Source organism: Aulonocara sp. 'chitande type north' Nkhata Bay, linkage group LG5 (assembly GCF_057382095.1).
Source record: "Aulonocara sp. 'chitande type north' Nkhata Bay isolate Kocher_YH1m ecotype deep benthic linkage group LG5, A_spYH_male_GT1.1, whole genome shotgun sequence".
NCBI lineage: Eukaryota > Metazoa > Chordata > Actinopteri > Cichliformes > Cichlidae > Aulonocara > Aulonocara sp. 'chitande type north' Nkhata Bay.
In genome coordinates, this window is record NC_141348.1 from 1928944 (window position 1) to 1937516 (window position 8573).

Genomic DNA, 8573 nt, shown 5'->3' on the forward strand with positions numbered 1-8573 from the left:
TTCAGTCTCAAAGAAGCCTGCTACGTTGGCCACGTCTTCACAAGCGAGGGCTTGAAGCCTGACCCAGCAAAGACCAAAGCAATTGAAGAGATGCCCACACCTGAAAACGTCACAGCTCTCCAACGCTTCTTAGGGATGATTAATTACCTAGGAAAGTTCATTCCTAATTTCAGCGAGCTTTCAGCCCCACTTCGGGAGCTAACGTGCAAAGACGTACAGTGGTGTTGGCTCAAGCAGCATCAAGATGCATTCCATGCTTTAAAACGAAGCCTGATCAGTCCTCCTACCCTCAGATACTACGACGTAAAGAAACCCGTCACGCTAACGTGTGACGCATCGCAGCATGGACTCGGGGCTGCATGCCTCCAAGAAGGCGCCCCGATTGCCTACTCATCTCGTACTCTGACACAGACAGAAACGCGCTATGCGCAGATTGAGAAGGAGCTTCTTGCAGTCGTATTTGGTTGTTCCAAGTTTAATGATTACATCTATGGGAAACAAATCCAAATTGAAACCGATCATCAGCCATTAGTCACTATCTTGAACAAGCCAATACATTCAGCTCCAGCCAGACTGCAACGCATGATGCTTAGGCTGCAAAAGTACAACTTTCAGATAGTGTACAAAAAAGGCTCGCAGATGTACCTCGCCGACACTTTATCCCGTGCTCCCACAACCTCGATGGATCAGAACAGTGATGAAACAGCTGACTACGAGATCATGTCGATCCAGCAAATCTCTTCTTACAGGCTGATGCAGCTAAAGGAACATACTGCCTCAGATCCAGAGCTACAGAAACTGAGCACTGTCATAATGAGAGGATGGCCTTGCAGACAAACTCAGCTGCCCACAGAACTTCGTCAATACCACCCATATCGAGACGAACTCACTCTAGAAGATGGCATTGTCATGAAAGGGCTGAAAACAGTGATTCCTAAATCTTTGCAAAAAGATTATATCGTCATCCTCCACAGAGGGCACCCAGGCATGGAAGCTACTAAACGCAGGGCCCGTGGCATTGTGTTTTGGCCCACAATGACAGCAGATATTGAGCAAGAAACAGCTGCGTGTCCAGTGTGCAACAGCACAAGGCCACATCAACAGAAAGAGCCGTTAAAGCTACATCCAGTGCCGGACCTACCCTGGTCAACCGTCGCCACCGACATCTTCGAGTGGAACGGACAACATCACCTGGTTGTAGTCGACTCTTACTCAGGTTGGTTCGAAGTAGACCTGCTTCCAGACCTAACCGCCAACACTGTCATCACAAAGCTCAAAAGACACTTTTCTGTCCATGGCAGCCCGCACAAAGTAATATCAGAAAACGGCACTCAGTTCACCAGCCAACGCTACCAGATTCAACTTGTAATTGGCTAAAAATAAGAGGGACGTTGCTAGCTGGCAGTTTTTTCAAGCAATGTTGAAATTTCCACATTCCGACACTTCAAATGCTTCAGGAGCTTTCAGCTCAGTGCAGCATCAGCACCACGGAAATACACGGATACATCTGTAGACTCGAGACAGAATTCAAAATGTGTTTTCGGGACTTTCAGGTGTATGGACCAATGTTTTCTTCTCAAATCACATCAGAAAGCTTTTTTTTTTTTTTTTTTTTTTTTTTTCTTTTAAATGACATCAGAAACAGCAGTATGAGACATTACGTGATGGCAGAGCTTCAGTTCATCCTTTGTCATTTTTTTTTTTTTTTTTTTTTTAATAAATAGGACAGGGGGAATGAATGAGAGAAAGAGGGGGAGAGAAAGAAAGAAAACCAAAGGGGAGAAGAGACGGTGAGAAGGGGGGGAAGAGAGAGAAAAAAAAAAAAAGAACTCCTGGGTCACCTGTATGGAGAAAAAAAAACAAACAAAAAAAAACAAACAGAGGAGACAGCAAACAACAAAGAGCAACATAATAATAGAGAAAACAAAGCACCATCACAATAAACTAGCTAGCCATAGATATCAATATTTACTAAATAATAAACGATATTGTGCAGCACGCAAGATAGACAGCGCACAGTGTGCTTTGAGGTAGCAGCCAAGAAAGCTTTAGTCCGCGTCTGTGAATACCCATGTGTGCATACCTGTGTGGATCAGCATGCTTGCATTCCAAAGGTTTCTCCATGTAATGATCTGCTAGGGAGTGTGGGGGGGCCACAGCCCCGTCCTCCAGGGTGTGAAGCGGGTATGGAGGAGATCAAAACTCCAGACATCCAGAGGCCCCCAGAACACAAGAGACCATGGAAGACCAACAGAGGGGCAGCCGCGCCACTGTTCCAGTAAGAGCTGAGGAGAGTCCCAGATGAGGGCTCACTCAGCAGCCGCGGAGCAGAAGTCAGGGGGAGTTGCAGTGACGCGCCCGTGAGCTCCGCCGGCCCCCAGCTGCGCCTGAGTGACCGAGCCCCAGGCCGAGAGGCCGGGGGCACCCCACCTCCAAAGGGGCCCGAGCGAGCCCCAGGCCCCAGGCCCCGACAAGCGGCCGCCAAGGAGTGAGCCGGTGTGTACCCGGACGCCCACCCCCAGACACAAAGAACCACCAACACACCGACACCTGAGGGAGTCCGCCACCGGCAGGGGAAGTGGTGGTGGGTGGAGATAGGCCTCCAAACCTTGGAGGGCCTGAGGTGTCCCCAGAGAGGTGGCGTCTGATACCCAACCTGACATATAGACACAGACATACAGGCACACACAGACACAAACATCCATTCCCACCCTCATGCTCTCATCAGAAAGCTTTAATGAGCAGCTGGATTTGTCCCGCATTAACTGGCTGGACACAGAGGACATCCAAATGCAGCTGATTGAACTAAAGAGCTCGACTCTGTGGGGGTCGAAGTTTGCAGAACTACGAACGCAGCTGGAATCCACAGCTGTGTGTGTTCATGGAGCTGCATTTTCACCTGCTGGACATCACTACCTGACAAGCTTAACTGTCTTTAGAACATTGCAGAGGCCTCATTGACAGTATTTGGCTCTACATATCTGTGTGAGCAGATTTTCTCTCACATGAAGAGTGTCCTTAGGCAGCCGTCTGAATGCTGGACACTCGGAGACCTGTGTCTCTGAGTGGGAGACCAGAGATCACATTAACATGTGTATCTCTGTATTAACCAACATGCCATATTGGCCCAGTTTATTTTTCTTATCATTATTGTGAGGAGACCATAAATAGCATTTGCATTTTCTGCTGTACAGTTCATTTGCTGTTATAGATTTCTTGTTATGGATAAAAAGTGTATTTTTTTGTTTCAAAATAGCTGATAACTATTCGCTGATAGCTGCAAGTGTGACAGGTTGAAGGACTACTGCATATGCTGTTCAGTTAATACAAATTCATATCAGTTGATATGAGGACGAAAATAATGTAAATATGGTAAGAAAATGGTTAAGAGTTTATTATTTTTCATGTTATATTAATTGCTTTCATGTTACTTAAGAGAACTACAATCTATACATCAGTGATTGGCTAGTAAGCCTTTTCTGGGATCGATTAGTAGTGTCTCTATTCTCCACTAGAGGGCTTTCGCGCGTTCTCCTCACTGCAATAAACTACTGCATGAGAGACGCAAGTCATAATCACTCTCGTAATTCTTTCCCCCCTGTTTTCAGGGGTGTAACACCAACATCTACGAACAAATATAGTTCTATAAAGTTGTTTTATATAGTGTGTGACTGTTAATATAAAGCATTATTAAATTTATTGCTAATACATCATATGGCACATTGACTTCTGAGAAAATTTTAGATGGCTTTTAGATAGTGTCAATAGGAAAATTGTACTTAGTAGTCAGTATAATCTTTTAATGATATAAGTTTGCATATGGTAGAATACTGCATGTAATCATTTGTGTTTAGAAGTATATAGTTGGTGGCATATTGAAAGAATGTCTGTAACATTCCAGGGTGTTCACACCCACATCCTAGGAGTATGGGAGAGGTCGTACCTTGTCTTATTGTTTTACGGTAGAATTAACGTAGCTATATCTGTCTTAGTCTAAGTGCCTTTTGGTTTGATGAACTGCTGGACTTCGAGACCAGCAGGTGTAGGGAAGTCATTTATAGGGTCACACTCTGACCCACCACACACACTACACACACCACACACACGTACAGCTCCACATTTCAATGTATGGAACAAACGCCCACTGAAGCATATAAATAAAGACCGGGGCAGTTTCTCAGTGCGAGTCTGTTCTGGAGACTGCCCTTGCTAGCAAGAAGTTCTGTGTGTTTCTCTTCTCTGAGTCTTTACTGAAGAAGTGTTTTAGAGTATATTTCTTAACAGATAGAAAGGTTGCCGACCCCTGATCTAGCCAAAACCAATCAATAAACAGCATCACTGTGCCTATCCTCAGCTATCGATATTATGACAAACCAATTCAAGGGACTCATCTAAGCTTTGCAATCCCATCTGTTAACACATACCCACTAGACATATAATACACCATGCATCCTTCTACTTGCCCATTCATCTAAGCATCCACCGATCTGCTCCAGCTCGGTAATCATACGAATAATAGCCCCTGTGTTGTTTCCATGGCAGTTATGAGATTGATGTTGTAATATTCAGAGAGTATGCTTTCATGTACGAGCACAATCTTCAATCATATTTAGGCATCCATGTTTGTGGTTTGGGACGTTCGTGGCTTACAGTAAACGTCTGAACAGAAACAGCTGTAAGGATATCTGGCACCTGTAACACACTAATTCCACTGGTACAGTTTTAAGACCTTTGCACTTCTTGAGGCCATCCTTCAGCAGAAAATTAGGTGTTACTACAATAAACACGCATGGTTTCACCTGAGGAATGCAAATCTTTTCTCCCAGGCTGAGGTGTGCCGAGAGATCTGCAACACCAAACTTCAGAGCTTGAAAAGCCAGTTATCAGGCTGTGAGTGTTGACTCGAGTCAGGTTTAATGAAAAAAAAAAAAGAATTAGAGCATCTTCATTTGGAGCAGAGCAGAGACAGTGCAAGGGGAAAATGTAAACATTTGGTTCAGTTAGTTGTCTGATAATTAATTTGTCAGCACCTCATCCAGAATTGCAGCACAAAATCCTCTAGTCAAACAAAATCCTCACAATTCTGCCAAGTTGCAGAGAGTGAAGCTTTGATCAGTGCATCTGAAAACTCTATCAAAAGAAGCAATAACTAAGACACATGAGACATGCACTTAGAAAAGAAAGAAAATATCTCCCTGTCATTGGCTTTCATTTGAAAATGAAATTAGAATGACAACATGTTAATATGCTTGCAAATTATTTTAATGGGTTGATAAACATTTGTGGAAGTGCCGATGTAGGGCAGGATGCTTCCTACACCTGTGGCATGCACTTGTGTTTCTGTAAATGAATTGCTTGGACGAAGCGTTTTCCACAGTTATTACAGGGGAATGGTTTTTCTCCTGTGTGAATACGCTGGTGCATTTTCAAGTTCCCTAAGTGAGAGAACCTTTTTCCACACTCATCACAGGGGAATGGTTTTTCTCCTGTGTGGGTGTATTGGTGTCTTTTCAAAGGACTTCGGTGAGTGAAGGTCTTTCCACACTCTTCACAGAGGAATGGTTTTTTTCCACTGTGCCCAAACTGATGCACCTGAAGATGAACTAACTGGGCAAAGCTCTGGCCACACTGATCACAAGAATAGGGTTTTTGTCCAGTGTGCAGACGCTGATGGACCTTCAAACTTAATAGTGTTTTGAACATTTTCCCACACTGCTCACAGAGGTATCGTTTGGTGTGAACTTTTGTGCGCAGATCCAGCTGTTCTTCAGTTGAATCTACCCCCTTCTTATGGTGAGGTCTTCTTTGCATTTTCCCGGTCTGTATATAAAGAGAAAGAAGAGATGGACAGAGTAACAACAATCTACAACCATTTGATCTGATAGACTTCCTCCTTACAAAGACTGAGGTGTTGTGAAAAAGTGGAAATGGGAAATTACTGAAGAGTTGTTGTGTCCTTCTTTCATAAACTCCTCCCGCCAGGTGAGGGATGAAAAACGTGTTTGTAGTCAGAAGATGTTTTGATGCAGTCAGCATGCTCATTACCCCAACAATATTTTGCATATTAATTATACATGTTTTTTACCCATTTATATGTAACTTAAACAGGCTATTTACAAGTACGCAAAGTAATCCTGTTCACACGTCACCAAACACAAACCCACTATTCAACAACGGAAACTCTGTGCTTCCCCATCTGATTCCATAATTGGAGTCAGCAGGGAAACTGCAATTTTAGTAAAAGGTAAGTAAAAATATATCCTGGCTGTACCTGTAATGCCAAAAATGCTAAATTAACTGTTCCCCTGGCCCCTTTGGGAACATTTTTATGTCACTGTGAAGTTTACCTTTCACCTTCACATAAGATAAGATAAGATAAACCTTTATTAGTCCCACACATAGGAAATTTGTTTGTTCACAGCAGAAAGTGGACAGTAAAAAGTTAAGAGCAGCAAAGTCTACTCTTCATTCTATCAGAAACAGTTATCACAGCTCGTACATTTTCTTTTTACACATATATGTAAGCACTGAGCCAAATTTAGTAATGCCAACACATTAAAAGAACAACATTTGTCTCTTATGTATGATACATCTATATATACACTGTAACAGATACTTGTCTTTGAGTGAAGATTTAAGGTGATATAAATAAATAACTGCAACTTGAATCTTTACTGAAGCTCAGTATTTGACACAGAGTTCAAACTCACTGCTGTAATAACTAATAATGATTAATATAATAACTATAATATTGGCCATATTATAGTTACATTACCAAAGTGAGATGATTTTAGTCTCATGAACAACACTATCTAATTGTTATTTACTAGCTAATCTTAAAATGACTGTTCAGTACAGAAATGAAGCCCAACAATCATGTTTGTACAGTCCTGTGGTCTCAGCCTCAGATTCTTATCAAATCACACAGAGCTCATGTAGAAACAAATGTACAAAATATGTTCTCCTTCATTTCTGTCAAACAAAGCTGTATGAAACGTTTCCAAGCCTCGCACTTCCGGCCTTAACGGTCTTTGAGTACGCGGACCTTGAGGACCGTTAAGGCTGCGTACTTTAAAGCTGCAGACCCCGAATTGGGATACAGCCTTAACGTCGTTTTCCTTCGCTATTTAAATTCACAAGCACTACATAATCTCATAGTGCCACCTACCTGGCATTCCTCGGGATCAGCAGTTAATTTTCATGAGGCAATTTTAGGTGGGTTACACTTGGAATGCCATGTCTCTTCCTTATCTAATGTGTCACGTTAAAGTGACTTACCTCTGCCACTGTGAGCATTTGGCTGCTGGTGTTACTCAGTGAATCAGCTCTGACAAACATAAAGATAATAAGTTTAGAGAAAAATTATCCAAATACTGCCTTAAAAACAACAATGATGTTAAGACTTCTCATCCAAGCACATAAATGAAAAACAACATATGTACCTTTAAAATTTAGCTTGAAAATATGATTAAATACTTTAAAGTAGCAATAAGAAAGATAATCAAGTTAGATACTACAAATTTACAGACATTTCGTCTCGTGTTTGTGCCTAGTTTTAAAGATAAACTGGACCTGAAACATGAATTCAATTGAAAATAACACAATTAAAAGGAAAAAAAAACACTGAATGTCCTTTGATTTACTAAAACTACCACTGACCACCAGTTTTTTTCTTACCCTTGGCATGTGAGGGACATTTGTTTTGGTCCTGCTTAATGCTTGCCTTCACTGAACTCTGAGAGATGCACCAATGGTTCCCATGGTATCCAAAGCTGACTCCACTTCATAAGGTTCCAGAAGTGAATTTAAAAATCAACACCAAGTATTTAATGAACCACAAATCCCAGCAGGATAACAACCACTGGTGTTTTTTCCTCCAAACTTTATTTATTCAAAGTCATAAACAAAACAAAATAATAACTAACAACGAAATCAAAAATGACATAAAAGAAATAAAACCCACTCAAACTCATTATTGAACAAAATCAGTTACATTTACATTTCATCTTGTCAGAATATAATACACACAGCATATTAAATTCAACAAGATGAAGGTGTTCATAGTGTATTTGTATTGAGTATTACATAAGATGTATGTAGTTTAAACTCAACTTAAACTCTAACAGATCAACAGATCATGCATTTATAACAGCTCTCCACACAGCCCTTTCTCTAGCATTTTATTTTCATTCATTTTCACTTTCATTAGCAGATGTAAAGAGGGTTTTTTTATATATATATCTTATTAAAAGCCCCTCTGATATGTTATATATATCTATAAAAAAAAATCTGTCTCGCTCATGTCTGCAGTAGGCTTACTTAGCATAGGGGGTCTAGCCTCAGGACCCTTACTGGATACAGACATCCCAGGCGAGAATGAAACTTGCGATCCTCGGCTCCAAAGGCCTGTAGATATATATATATATATATATATATATATATATATGTCCAGCTGGGATAGCCTCCATTATCATTAATGGAGCTCCAGTGGAGAGCGTGCAGTCCTTCAAGTATCTCGGTGTCAACATCTCCTCAGACCTGACATGGTCTGCCCACATTCAGGTCCAGACCAA

The 8573-nt window shown here is 41.5% G+C and overlaps 1 long non-coding RNA gene across 1 annotated transcript; it reads right to left on the reverse strand.

Annotated features, from left to right (window-relative positions):
* Nucleotides 1-5228: 5228 nt before the first annotated feature.
* Nucleotides 5229-8130, reverse strand: LOC147329628 (uncharacterized). The gene is made up of 3 exons (XR_015128980.1): nt 7678-8130; nt 7279-7327; nt 5229-5820 (listed from the first exon to the last, which is right to left on the reverse strand). It is a non-coding gene; the product is annotated as an uncharacterized LOC147329628 (long non-coding RNA).
* Nucleotides 8131-8573: the final 443 nt, after the last annotated feature.